We start from the raw sequence: 15,817 nt of genomic DNA on the forward strand, positions 1-15,817 counted from the left end.
AACAATTGTTTCCTATTTGCATTTTTCTCTTAAGAACTTTGTAAATAGAAGTATGTTTCCATGAACTCCCAGTTTCCCCTATCCAATCTAGTTTCTATTTCTTAAAGAAAAGAAGAGGATAGCTCCAATTCCTCAGACTTTTCCAAAGTCTTAATTCATTCTGAATTTTAAAAGATGGATAGACAGCTTTTTTTTTGAGGAAAGCAATGTCGGCTCCCAGTATGAAAAATGAAATCCAATGAATTTTAGTTCACCTAATAGAAGAGAATTCCTATCTTTCTTTTTTTCTAACACCAGTTTTTTGAGTTCATTCTCAAATTCAAGTTCTGATGCATTCTTAGACAATCACATATAAGTACAAGGTACCATCCTATTATGACAACAAATTATTCTTTGTATCCAGATTTTGTTTGCAATACAAACCAAACAGGGAAAAAAATTTTAATTGTCTTAGTGAAGATCGCAAGATTAAAAATTAAAACATTTGAACAAAGATTCCTACTATTCTTTAGCTGAGAACTTGTATTTTGACACTGCTTTACACTGTTTTTCCAAAGCTGCATTCACAGAATGTTCACAATGCACTGCTCACTGGCCTTTCTTCCTAAGATGGGAACAGATTTAGGGATTCCTTTTCTCCTGTAGCTCCTAGATCTTACTCCAGTACAAGACCTAAGACACTGTGATTTTAATGTTCAATGAATACTTTTGTTTAATCACATATTATTTATTGAATTTTAAGGTATCAAAACAAATATATTCTTAACCAGTGAAGTTCAATCTTAGAGTCAGACTAAAACTGTTCATATAAATTTTTTTATATTGGCCATGATATGCTTGTTTTCTAGACATTTTTTTTTTGTATGTCAATCAGTAGAGAAATTGACCTAATTGCAGTTGAATATGCATAACAATTAGGATCACAGACTCTGTAGTAAGATAACTTACCTTCTGATCCTTATTATTTATTCATAGATTTAAATATTAAATAAGATAATGCACAAAAAATGTTTTTCCCAGTGCTTGCCACATGGTATATTTATGGACCCCTTCCAACACCCTGGGAGGGGTCCTAGAAACATGTTCACTTTTAAAAATATGTGTTCTGTAATTTTTACAGTTAAAATAGTTTAACTCTGGATATTCCTATCTCTTCTCATTGGTATTTTCTCTCTAGCATTCTTTTCTTGTGCCAAGTACACTGGAATAGCTGTAAACATTTTCGAGTTCAGGCTAAGGGAATGTTGAATTAGAAATATATTTAGTTTTGGGTTAGGATATATGTGTAGGGGTTTTATATCATTTATGTCTATCATTATTATATTAACCCTTTACCACCTTATATAACAAATTACTGCTGACTTAATGACTTAAAATAATACTGACATTTTTTAAAATTTAAAAACAGATATAAGTCAAAAGTTGGATCATGGATGAGTTAAGTTCTATCACTGAGGTTTCACAAAGTATAAATCAAGGTGTTAACTTGGCATTATTCTTCTCTGTAGCTCAGAATTCTCTTTAACCGTATGTTTCCCCCCCCCCCCCCTTTGGTAAATTTAAGTTCTTTGTACTTGCAGGACTGGGGTTTCCATTTGTCTTTCTGCTTGTCTGCCAGGAGTCACTGTTTCTAGAGGCCACTCACAGTTCCATGCCACATGGCTTTCTCTCTAGGCCTTCTTATATCCCCATGCTCTGAATCTCTTCCTTCTGTAAGAGTCCAGTCCCTTTAATCAACTCATACGCCATTGATTTGTGACCTTAATTACATCTATAGAATCCCTTCACCTTCATCCTGCAAAGAAATTTAATTACGAGAATGAGTTCATTTATATTCACAGTTCTGCCCATACTCAAGTAGAAAGGATAACATAGTGTATATGCACCAAGAGGCTGAAATCTCAAAATTCATCTCAGAATTCTGCCTACCGTAATTAATAACTGCCAGCCATCCAGAGTAAAAGTGGTTTTCAGGAAGATGACTACCGAGTTCTTTGATGACTCACTAGGTGCTATGACACTCAAGAGTAGAGCCACATATCATATAGTACAAACGTGGCCTTCAAAACCTGGTGATAAAAATATGAAGGTAGATAAATTAAGGACAACTTGACATTCCCAGAAATCTCATAGCATGATTGAAAATTGGTGAAATTTTCCTCAGTTTTGACAGTAATCCTAAAAATTTACACTATGTGAATGAGTTATGAAGCTAAAAGAAAATTTTCAAAACTCCAAATTATAAAACCAGGTTCCAATAAACTATGAAAGAAGAAAGGTGAAATTATCTTTCTCTTTAGAAAATGTCATTTAAAGCAGCAAAGAATATATATTCAAAACATGTAAGCAAACGTTTATTATAGAAATGCTGTTGTTACTGTTCCTTTTTAAATTGTGTATATATAAATGACATTGCCAACTTTTTAAAAATTTGTGATATGTTCGAATATTCTGTTCACTCTAAAATTTTTAATTTCTATTTTGTATTATTTTCCTTGAAGAGACTTCATAGTTTATAAACTTCTGCTTCTACAAAATCTGTTGCTCAATTATCGCCAAACTTTAAATATATAGAGTTTGGAGTCATAATCCTAATTTCTCTGTAGTTGGAGGAAAAGTAATACATGTTCACTATTAAAAATATTAAAAACATTAAAAAATATAATTAGTAAAGCTCACCTCAAACCCCAGTATATAAAGATAAATGTTAGCATTTTGTGGTGTAATCAAATATTTTCTAAAAAATATGGATATGTATTTTAATGGTTATCTTTATTATGAGTATAAATCTACTAGTTGGGTTTTTTTTGTAGGTTTTCCTCTAAAAATCATAACTAAAATTCATCATACAAACATCATGTTTTAGTTATTACCAGTAGAGTAATAACTTAAAAATAATTGTAAAGCAAATTGAAGGCTGATTTAGAGATTTTCTATAATTTTTTCACTATAAATTATTTATTAGCATTCCAGTTTGTTGGATCTTATTACATTCATAAACAATTGCAATACATACACATAGTAAATGCAAGGGAACAAGCCTGTAATTTGACAATATTGGGTTTATTTACTCAATGTGGGAACAGAACTCTTTTCCAAAGAACTGTGGAAAATGATAAGAGGTGAGATTTAAGTTCCCCTGAAGAATTTTGAGCAGGATCTAAGGAAAGTGTGGATGGGTTGTGGATTGATGGTTGTTTCTGAGGCATATTTGAAATGGAGATTAACTAAGGATGGGTGCTCTCCTGAGAATAAGAATATCTATGGCACCATAGGTTTTAAAAAAAGCAGTATTGCTAAGCGGGATTGGTGATAGCATTTTAGAGCTACTGCATGATCTTGTGAGAAGCTATGTTTTCTTTTAGCTTTGCAGCTGATTTTATCTCTTTCCTCCCAACCTGAGTACACTACAGGGCTGCTTTTTTTCCTTTTTCAGTCAGATATGATTTTTAACTCTTTCAAAACCCATACCGTTTTACACTCTTTGAAATGTAAAGCTCTGACTTAGAAAGTAGTATCAACTTACACTCTTTCAGCTATAACATGCAGAAAAAACGAAAGAAAGAAACAAACAAAGAAACAAAAAAAGAAAGAGAAAGAAAGAAACAAAGGAAGAGAAAGAAAGAAACAAACAAGCAAATAAACAAACAAACAAAAAGAGTATTAACCTATGGTCTGTAGAAACATTTGATGCAAATATAATAATTGCACAGTTTTACCAAATGAATTAATATAGCTAAATAAAGGGAAGGGGGAAATTTGACTTGGAAAAATAATTTGTCAAAAAGAAAGAACAAGGTTTAAGGGAAGATAGAAATAACTACTTGAGTCCTATCAAATGTTTTGAAATGGTGAAAAGGAAGCATATTGTATTACTTGAGATAAGAAATACAGCTCAGAAGTAACATTCATTTCAGTAGCAATAGCAGTTGGGGCTCTCAGAATCTTATTTCACTGCAAACATAAATACGCATGATGCATGGAGTGGCATTATTATTGAATCTTAATTTTGTGGGCAGATTCTCTATTTATTTTTATATTTTGTAATTTAAGATTGTTCTTTTCATCACTTTTTACTTTTTGGTAGTCTGAGAAATATTTATAGTATTTAGAAAAGAACTGACTTTATTTTATTTTATTAATCTAGAAATAATATTTTATCTGATGAACTCACAAAGTATTCAAACAACCCTGCCTATTGATCTTGTCAATTTTATGTACTAACAGTCCAATTCTATACCCTAAATAACTTGCAAATTCTTTCCTGTCTTTGAATTCTTATATCCACTGTATTGGCTCTGGTTCTTAGTACTAAATAAATGAGTAAAATAAACTTTTAAGTGGTCTCCTCTCTTGCTTTGGTTCTTACCTATTCCATCTATGCAAGGCAGCAAAAAGTATTTTCTGGAAAACTAACACGGAGACTTCAATATCTTATCCTCATGTTAAAAAAGAATTTTATAACAAATAATTAGATGCTGTTACTTAAAATAAGTTTTTAAATTTTAACATACCATAATAGAATTTTAAAATATTTTAAATTGTATTATAAAGTGCTCATTTGTAACTATAGAGAGCTTGAGATTTAGAAGGTCCAGGGACCAAAAAATTATTTTATTGTTTTTCTGTGAACAATATGGAAAGACAGAACGTTCTCTAAAGTATTCACTTAATCTACAACAAAGTACAGATAAACTGAAGTTAAATGTAGTGTGACAGTACTATTCATTTGCACTATAAATTCTAGACATGTTAAACATAAGTTTTTAAAATTAAATCTGGTTTTACCCTGTTACTTTGGATAATTCTTTTCAAATGACAAGTAAAATATGCTTAGCTGCCACAAACAGGTTAATTTGAATAGCTGATTAGAATACTTTTCAGATGTGTCTAAGCATTAATATACTTCAGGGGTACAAATAATTATGCTTCTGAAAATAAATGGATATGAAATGTGTTAAAATTCCATATGGTTATAACAAATAATTAGATATTGAGCCGAGAGAGAGGAGAGAGAGAGAGAGAGGGAGAGAGAGAGAGAGAGAGAGAGAGAGAGAGAGAGAGAGAGAGAGAGAGAGAGAGAGAGAGAACATTTTATAGGCCTTTAAAGGGGAATAACATTTATTTTCTATCTTTATGGTAATTTTATTTTAGAACATTTACTGTGATATAATCACCCATGCTGTGTTTTTGAAATATTTTCTGGTCTCTTGTATCTTATAAATCCATAGACGTATTTCTCCCAGAGCTTATAATAATTGTATGGTATTCACTGCCCAGATTATAATATTCATTAGCCTCCTGGTTTTTGAAGTATATCAACAAAAAGGAAAATAAACCCCTAAAAATTTTTTTAAGGTGAAACAGCTAATTATATTTCAGATGACTGTCTTAAATATGCCAAAATACAAGACATACTCTCTTAAAGGGTTTATAATTTATTGACACTTTTCCAATATGTTAAAAGGAGAACTGAAGTTGCTATTGTTTCAAGTATAATTTATACCTATCACAAACTAACTTTTTAAATTACTGATAACTGTCTCCTGTTATTGACAAAAAGGTGTCATGGTTTATGGAATATGTTTAATGGAGAGATTTTTTATTAGAAAAGTTCAAATGTAATCACTGAGTTTTTAAATGAGAAAAATATTTTCATACAGAATCTATTATAAATGATAATTCAAGAAATTTCATAAACCTAATAATCTGTGTGGGAAAATGAATTCAATTTTCAAATGCAATGGAGAGGGGGAAAGTCATTAAAATAATAACTTTTGGAAACCATTTACCTAACCTATCTTTGCACTTTTGTTGGGGGGGGGCTTGATGGTGATGGTATATATTTTATTTAATAAGATGACAAGCTACTGTTAGAAACATTAAGCTGAGCGAATATTTTCTAACAATAATTTGTAATACACTTTTAAATTCTAACATTTTTAATGTTATTATAGGCTAGTAAAATTTTCTGTTTAGGACAGAAGGTCTAATCCCTGCAAGGATGATTTGAGGCAGATGAGGAAGGCCTAAACAGTTTTCATAAAATATCAAGAGGTAAGCTCTTGTAGAAAACCATGGCAACAGAATGAAAATGCTCTGGTTAGAAGGGTAAAGGCATTTTTAATTTTTTGAGGAAATTCCATACTGTTCTCCATAGTGGCTGCACCAGTCTCCATTCCCGCCAACAGTGCAGTAGGGTTCCCGTTTCTCCACATCCTCGTCAGCACTTGTTGCTTGTTGATTTGTTGATGATGGCCATTCTGACTGGTGTAAAGTGGTATCTCATTGTGGTTTTTATTTGCATCTTCCTGATGGCTAATGATGTTGAGCATTTTTTCATGTGTCGTCTTTATAAAAGAGAAATTGGGAGGATGGGCTAGAGACATTTTTAAGAGATATTTCATTCATTTTTCTTCATCTGCATGTACCTAGAAGGCCCTTATTGAAATAGCTAAACAGTTTTTCATATGCCTGTGGGCCATCTGTATGTCCTCCTTGGAGGAGTGTCTATTCAGGTCCTTTGCCCATTTTTTAATTGGGTTGTTTGTCTTCCTGGTGTTGAGTTGTATGAGCTCTTTATATATTTTGGAGATTAAACCCTTGTCGTATGCATCATTAGTAAATATGTTTTCCCATACTGTAGGTACCTTTTTCATTTTGGTAGTGGTTTCTTTGGCTGTGCAGCACCTTTTTAATTTGATGAAGTCCCATTTCTTTATCTTTTCCTTTATGTCCATTGCCCTAGGAGATATATCAGCAAAAAAAAATATTGCTACATGGGATATCTGAAATTTTACCTCTTGTTTTTCCCATTAGGACTTTTATAGTATCACAATTTATATTTAAATCCTTCATCCATGTTGAGTTTATTCTGCTGTATGGTGTAAGTGGTGGTCTAGTTTCATTTTTTCTTATGTGCCAGTCCAGTTCTCTCAACACCATTTATTGAGGATACTGTTTTTACTCTATTATATACTTGTATGTGCTTTGTTTAATATTAATTGACCAGAGAAACATGGGTTTATTTCTGGGTTTTCTATTCTGTTCCATTGATCTATGTGTCTGTTCTTGTGCCAGTACCATACTGTCTTGATTACAGTGGCCTTGTAATGTAGTTTAATATCAGATATTATGATCCCTTCAACTTTGTTCTTCTTTCTCAGGATTTCTGAGGCTATTTGAATCACTTTTGGTTCCATATATATTTTTGGAATATCTGTTCTAGATCTGTGCAATATGCCATTTGTATTTTAATAAGAATTGCATTGAATCTATATAGTGCTTTAGGTAGCATGCACATTTTAATGATGTTAATTCTTACAGTCCATGAACATAATATATGTTTCCATTTATTTATATCTTTCATAATTTCTTTCTTTAGTGTTCTAGTTTTCCAAGTACAGGTCTTTTATACCCATGGATAAATTTATTTCTAGGTACTTTATTTCTCTTGTTGCTATAGTAAATGGGATTTTTTTCTTAGTTTTTCTTTCTGATTCTTCATTGTCGGTGTACAAGAATGCCATAGATTTCTGTATATTGATTCTGTATCCCTCTATTTTGCCAAAATCACTTATTAGGTCAAGTAGTTTTTTGGTGGGCAAAGGATCTGAATAGACACTTCTTCAAGGAGGACATACAGATGGACCATAGACATATAAAAAAATGGTCAACATGACTAGCCATCAGAGAGATGCAAATTAAAATCACAATGAAATATCACCTTACACCTGTTGGAATGGCTATCATTAATTAGTCAACAAACAAGAAGTGCTGGCAAGAATGTAGAGGAAAGGGAACCCTACTGCACTGTTGGTGGGAATGCAGACTGGTGCAGCCATTGTGGAAAAAATTAATAATGGAACTGCCTTGTGACCCAGAGATCTACTGCTGGGAATTTATTCTAAGAATCCTGAAAAATCAATTCAAAAGAACTTATGCACACCTATGTTCATAGCAGGTTTACTTACAATAGCTAAGTGTTGGAAACAGCCTAAATGCCCATCAGGAGATGGGTATATTAAAAAACTGTGGTACATTTATACATTGGAATACTATACAGCAGAAAGAAAGAGGGAAGGCTTATCTTTTGTAATAGCATGGATGGAACTGGAGACTATTATACTAAGTGAAACAAGTCAGTTAGAGAAAGACAGATACCATATAACGTCACTTACAACTGGAATCTAATGAACAAAATAAACTAATGAGAAAAACAGAACCAGAGATATGGAAACATGGAAACATGGAACAGACTGATAGCTCTAGGAGAGTAGGAGGTAGGGGAAATGATGGAATAAAGAGAAAGAGACTAGTCAAAGAAGATGTATGAATGGCTCATGGATATGGACAACGGAGGGAGGATTAACTTGGGCAACAGGGCTGGGCTGTGTGAAGGGATGCAAAAGGGAAATTGGGACAACTGTAATAGAATAAGCAATTATATATATATTCTTAAACATTTAAGGGAATCAAGCAACCAGAGTTTTGAACTAGTTAGATTGCACCCTCACAGATAATGTCGTTTACAATATAATACAGAATATAACATTCTGCATTCCAAAGACCAAAGAAAGTTCCACAGACTTTCACAAGATATTTTATTAATTCATTTAATGAAGGACTTATAAATTTCCAGGGTGCAGTGTTTGTTGTTGTTCCGTTTATTTATTCCTAACAAATAGCCCAGGTTTAAGAGGCTTGAAGCAAAAACAAAATATCATATATCATAGTTCAGTGGGTTGACTGGGCTCAGGTGAATGACTCTTACATATAGTGTCCAATAAAAGTTCAAACAAAGGAGATTGCCTGCTAAAATGGTGACAGTTATTTCTGGTTGTTGGCTGGAAACTAAGCTGGAGTTTCTATATGTGACCTTGCCACGTGGCTTGGTCACATATAGGAAGTTCTCATAATATGGTGGTTGGTTTCTGAGTGACAGCATCCCAAGAGTGAGTGTCCCAGGAGACAAACAGCAGAAAATGCTTGCTATGCGGCCAATAAGGGGCTATCACAGACATAGTGCCATTTCTGACTTATTGTAATGGTCAAAGCAGTCAAGACTTACATGACATGCTTGTCATGATCAAAAAATAAGGAAAGAAACCCCAAGTTTTTATGGTAAAATGGAAAGGCCACAATGAAGAAGAGCATATGGAATAGCAACTGTTATAGCAGTTTCCTTTGAAAAATACAATTTATCACATTTGTAATAGAAGTAAAAAAAAAAAAAAAATTGGGCTAGTTCTATGTGTCCTGGTAAATACAGGTTGGGGCAAAGGTAAGTTTGTAGTTGTTTGTATGGAAAATAATATAATAATTAATAAATAATAAGACAAGTATAAACTCTGTGTTTTAAATATTCACAATCAAAAACCTACTTTTGCTTCATCCTGTATTAGGTACAGAAATTGAAGAAAAATATAGATCTAAAAAGGTTTGTTTCATCTCATTCTGCATCTCTTTTTTTGTTTTATTTTGAAGTTTTATTTTTATTTTTTGATTATGCTATTATATTTGTCCCAATTTCCCCCCATGCCTTCCTCCACCCAGCATACCCCACTTGTTCTGGTGATTCCCCCTCTTTTTGTTCATGTCCCTGAGTCATGCATATACTGTTCTTTGGCAACTCCATTTCTTATATTTGCTGTTAACATCCTTCTGACTTTTATGTAACTACCAATTTGTACTTCATAATTTCCTTACTCCCCCTCAACAAACAGAGAAGCTGCCAAAATGAGGAGATATAAAACTGTGACTCACATGGAAGAAGAGAACAAAACTCTAGAAAAAGAAATAAACAAAATGTAGATAAGCAATCTGTCTGGTGCAGAGTTCAAAACACTGGTTATAAGAATGCTCAAGGAACTCAATGGGCACTTCAACAACATAAAGAATAACCCAGTCAGAAATGAAGGAGACACTAATTGAAATAAAGAACAGAGAATCAACAGTGGAATGGATGAAACTGAGAATTAAATCAATGATTTGGAACACAAGGAAGAAAAAGACATAATTCTATATTTCTTTAGTATTTCTTTAAAACAAACTGAGTTTTGACAACACATCAATAATGTGCCAGTTCTAGTCCTTACAATTACTTAAATTATTGAATTTCTATTTAAATATGTTATAAGTGATATTATATAATGACATTAGGCACCTAGTTTACTCTTGGAATTTTATTTTTTATATCTCTAAAATTTTTGTATTTTATCTATTATCTTAAATGTTAAACTGTGTAGTTTGTCCATCCTATAAGTTGAAAATCTTTTAAGATTGTTACATTCAATCATTTGTTCCCCCTAGAAGAGTATATTGTTCTGGTATGCTAATTATTATCTGCACAATTAGAGTTTCCTTATGACTAAGTACCAATAACAAACTGGCAAAAGTGGGAAAATGATATTAATAGAGACAAAACTAGACTTACACCTTAAGTCTCAAAATATCCTGCAGCTTTCAGTGTAAATGCAGTCTTCTCTCATGAACCAAACTCTGTATATACTGTTTCCAATCTGCATCATATATATAGTAACTACAAAATTAAAGAATATATTTGGTAATGCTGAAAGTTTACTGAAGCCTGAAAATGTATATTTTGTAATCGGCTTCTCATTCCAATTTTTTTATTAAAAATTGAATAATAGAACTCTCAATTTCATTCATGCTCTTGAATATTGGCCAGGTCATTCTCAGAGATAGCTTATTAAGTATCTTGTTCTCAGGAAAGCTAGGATCATGAGCTGTATTTTATTGCAATGTTTATTTAGGAGGAAAGAATACTGAAAAATAACATCAGTTAAAATAAAATTCTCTCTGTATATCTTGTGTCTGTACAAACTCTATTTTTTAAAAAAAATTTATGTGTTAATTTAACTATTCTAAGTTTTGTTTTGCTTTTCCAGATTAAAATGTGGAACACATGTATTTCTATGGGTGTATTTGTCTACTGTTACCTATGATTTAGTATTAATGTTATGTTGGATTCTTAAGAAAAACTGAGGAAATAATTATCATTTTATATGATCTTACTTAACCTTAATTATTATAAAAATGATTATAGATTCAAAATGTCAGTTTGGGGCTTTTTAAAGATACCTAAAGCTTATAAATTTTCTTCTGAGTACAGATTTCACTGTTCCAAGGGTTTTAGTACGTACTGTCTTCCTTTTCCTTATTTCCTACAAGAAATTTTAATTTCTATTTTGAATTTAATTTTGTTCAAGGGCAGTGACTCTCAAATTTTAGTATTTAAAAAAATCATTTGGAGAGTTTAAAACACAGATTTCTGGGTATCATCCCAGAGATTCTAATTGAGTAGATTGGAGTGAGGACCAATAATGTACATTTCTAACAAGTCCCCAGGTGATCAAATGCGACTGAGTGAGGAACCACACTTTGAAAACAGCTCATAGAGAGTGGCCTAGCAGTGTCTTAATTCCCAAGTAAAATTTTTGTTTGTTTGGTTTGGGTCAATTTTTTATTATTGACATCTTAGTAGAGTGAGTTTTGATCAGGAAATTGAGCTCGATTTAGGCAACCGATTCAAGTGAGAACAGGAACACAAGGGTTGGTTACTCCACACCCCATCTACTTCTGCCCTGAGAAACATATGTTTATTTCTGTTGTTTTTCCTGGAAAAACTGTACTATTCTACATTGGAAAAGGTTGTACTATGTATTTATCAATAGCTGTAGTTAATTGAAGAATCAATGACTTCCCTTTTTCAGTTATGAGTCTGGTATGTATCCAGTGAACCTATAAATCCAGAGTTGAGAACCAAGCATATTTGTATGTGAAGTACTGGGAAATGATTGCCCATAATCTTTCAGAACTTCTTGAAATCTGTGTGACATTCACATAATTTTCATGATGAAATATTCAGTATACATTTGATTTATCTTTAGGAATGTCTACAATTATGTTATTTTTGTTAAAATATGAAATTCAGTATTCATGTCTTAAGCACTGGATTCTTTGAAAAAAATTCTCTTGCTTTTGCATAAGAAGAAAATGCATGCAGCTTGGTAAATCTGCAATTTATTTATATTGAACCATCTGCTTGCTGGGCATTTTGAAGCGTTTTTTCACTGTTATCAAGTCTATCTAAAGAATTTTTTTTTAAACAAGCCACTCTTGAAAGCATTGCCAATTAGTTTTAACTTCACAAAATGAATGCCAACCTGATGAATGCCATCACAGAACACAGCATCACTTGAAAATTTGGCAGTTATAAAGAAATTCACAAAGACAGTAATTAAAATTAGCAGAAAAAGGCAAGCTGCTTCAACTTGGGGTTTGTGACAAAAACATACTCTTATATGTTAATGATGGCTTTCAGTGATATTTTCAACAACTTTTCTACATATAGGGTGAATCTTATCTTTTCATTTTGCAACTCTAATCTTCAGCAATGAAGGAAAATGAGTGCAGTGTGAGCATTTTAGGAAGGAACAACAAGATTATCTTGGTATTGTAATTATTCACATCTTTTTTATGCTAAAATGCTTAACATAAAGAAGTGGCATGACATCATTGTAAACTAATATGTTTCAGAAAATTTGAAGAACAATGCGGGAACACAAGTGTCTTGTATGAATCAAATAGAACTGATGATAAGTTCAAGTCATTTATCAAAATCACTGTGTGAACATTAATATTTTTCTTAATATAGGGCACATATAAGTGGGGCAGTGAAGAGTAGCCTTGAGCAGAAAGATAGAGTTGTCAAAGGTACTATCAATTTTACAACTCTATTGTTTAAATCTGTTTGAAAGTAACAACTTGCTATCATTTAAATTATGCTGTAACACCAAAATAGTAAGTCTGTAATTTCAATTGGGTTAAATAGAATATATATTCTTTCTCATATAACTAATAAAATGTCCCTAAATAGAATGTTCAATTTCAAGCACTGGTGAATTAGATGGCATTTCTATTTAGATGTCATTAGCTGATTTTGAATGGCATATTATATATGAAGTAACCATTTCCCATGGGGAGATGTCTGTGAAATAAATTTTAAAATTGCATCCAATAAAAAGGACTCAGGGACACAGACAACAGAGTGGTGCTTGGAAAAGGGAGGGAGGTATAGAGGATGAAGAGAGTATAAGGGGGATAATGCAAAAATTACAGCAAAATAAAATAAAATAATTAAGACAAAAATTCTCACAAAAAAAATTTAAATTTGCATCCAAGTTTTGGATGTAACATAACAGGATTGTTTAGAATAAAACAAGTGAACTTTTATTTTCATATCAATCAATGGAATACAGTTAAAGCAACATCTAAGGGAAAAGGCATTTATTAAGGAAAAGAGCAAACAAAACTATCAATGTATTAACTTAGAACAGGAAATTCTGAAAGCTAGTAAAAATAGGAGACATCTGATTGGTCTTTTTACATGTCTGAAAAAAGAATATTTTAAAATATTTACCATACAATGTATTTCTATATGAAGTTCAGCCCTTTTCTGGACTCTCCATTCTATTCATGTTTCAGTACCACACTAGTTAGAGAGCCTTTAAGTTATGCTGCATTATCTTGTAAAACTATTAACTTCCTTATGTATTTTACCTTTTAGTGTGTCTGTAGCTATTCTTCAATGTTTATTTCTCCATGTGAATTTTGGTATGTGTTCAACTAGATTTAATTTTAAAGAAAAAAATAGAAGCAACTATGTATATTTTATAGAAATAAAGCAAAAATCTACATATAGTGTCAAATTTTTTCCTTTATTTTTCATTTTTCTTACTCCATATTTTATAGAAATATATACACACATATGTATCATTTACACACATATGTAAAATCTTATTCTTGATAGATTTTTATAAAATTTCACTTACCAAACTGATTTCTCTCTGTTAAATTATCTTGAACCTTTGGTTTAAATTTATGAAAAAGAATTGAAAAAATTATTGTAATTTTCATATGTATTTTTATACAGATTGTTCATTCTTGATACATGAGTTCCATGAAATTTAATTTTATTAGCAAGAGACACAATATATGATCAAGGGAATAAAAGCTGTAATTTTTAAAAGGCAGGGGAAATGACTATTGCAAAAACTGGGTTTGCAACTTATATTGAAAATAATATTGAATGTGTTACTTTTTATGCCTGCCTTAGAGACATGTTTTTCACTTATTGAGTATACTTAATGTTATTTCCACTGATCAGTTACCTAGTTTCTTCATTATAATTTTAATTTTTAAAATTATATTTTTTGTCATGGCTTAAATATTATCTTCTTCAACATGCATAATAACCTCAATACTTTTTATTATTGAAGCAAACACCACACATATACACTCATAAACCTTAATTCATTTATTTTTCCATAGTTCTTATCACATTCTAAAATAGTATAAAATTTAGTTATTTCTTTTTTCTCCTTGTTTAATTTCTTACTTTTTTGTAATTTTTTAATATTTATGCTATTAAGGTTGTCCCAACTTTCCCCCTTTACCCACTTCCCTTCAGTCCCCTCAACCCAAATTCCTACTCCCACAGTCAAACCCCACACTGTTATTCATGTCTATGGGTCATGTATGTATGTTCTTTGTCTCATCCTTTCATCTTCATTCAAATTGTCTGCACCTCCTTTCTCCTCTCTTAACAACTCAATCTGGTCCATGTTTCTGTGCCTCTGATTCTATTTCTCTCATTCATTCATTTCTCATGTTAATTAGATTCCAGATGTAAATGAGATCATGTGGTATTTACCTTTCACTGAGTGGCTAATTTCACTTAGCGTAATAGTCTCCTGTTCCATCCATGCTGTCACAAAAGGTAAGATTTTCTTCTTTTTTACTACTGTGTAGTATTCCACCATGTAAATATACCACAGCTTTTTTATCCACTCATCTACTGATGGACACTTAGGCTGTTTCCAAATCCTGTCTATTGTAAATAACACTGTTATGAACTTAGGAGTGCATATATTTTTTTGAATCAGTGTTTTGGGATTCTTTGGCATTATTCTCAGAAGTGGAGTAGCTGTGTTGAAAAGCAGTTCCATTTTAAATTTTGTGGTGAATCTCCATGCTGATTTCTAGAATGGCTGCACCAGTCTGCATTTCCACCAACACTGCCCTAGATATAAAAAAAATAAAAATAAAAAAAAAAAACACTGAAGAGCTTCAGCAGACCTGTTATGCTATATTTAGCACCCATCTGTACAGATTCTTTTAAAGATTCTAACTCTGAACCCTCAGAATCTTTAGAGGAAGCTCACTCTTTCCTATTAAGCATTAGCAATTCCTGAATTTGGGAATACCTTGCTAAGGCCTCTTCCCTGCAAGGCAACAAGTGCCCCTCAGGCACTGCCCCTCTTCTTCTGAATGCCACATTGATACGATTAAATCCCAGAATAACCTAGATGGATAGATGACCTTTTGGTAACACATGAGGTCATCATCAACTGCGTGGATCTAGCAACAGTTCATTTTATGATAAAAATGGTACATCTAGAATTGAGCCAGAGCAAGCCTAAAAGGCATAAGTGAATCGCATCAGTACATATCTTAGATTCCCATGTCACTCACCATATTTGCACCTATGGGTATATTGAAGGAATGTAAAAAAATCAACCTTGGTTTACAAATAGGTTGGCTTAGTATGTAAAGCAAACCAAAAATAAATGGAGGCTTCACTGCAGCCACATTCAATTGTAGCTTCGAATAATGGTGGGTGAGTGAAAATCTTCCCAACAGACCAAACTTCTACTGTTATAATTGTTCCTTTGCTTTATGGGAAAGGAGATGTAGTGAGAAATGAGATTACATGCAGAATTATGGGCAGCGG

Source organism: Furipterus horrens, unplaced genomic scaffold (genome assembly GCF_987537825.1).
Source record: "Furipterus horrens unplaced genomic scaffold, mFurHor1.1.pri manual_scaffold_1, whole genome shotgun sequence".
Lineage (NCBI taxonomy): Eukaryota > Metazoa > Chordata > Mammalia > Chiroptera > Furipteridae > Furipterus > Furipterus horrens.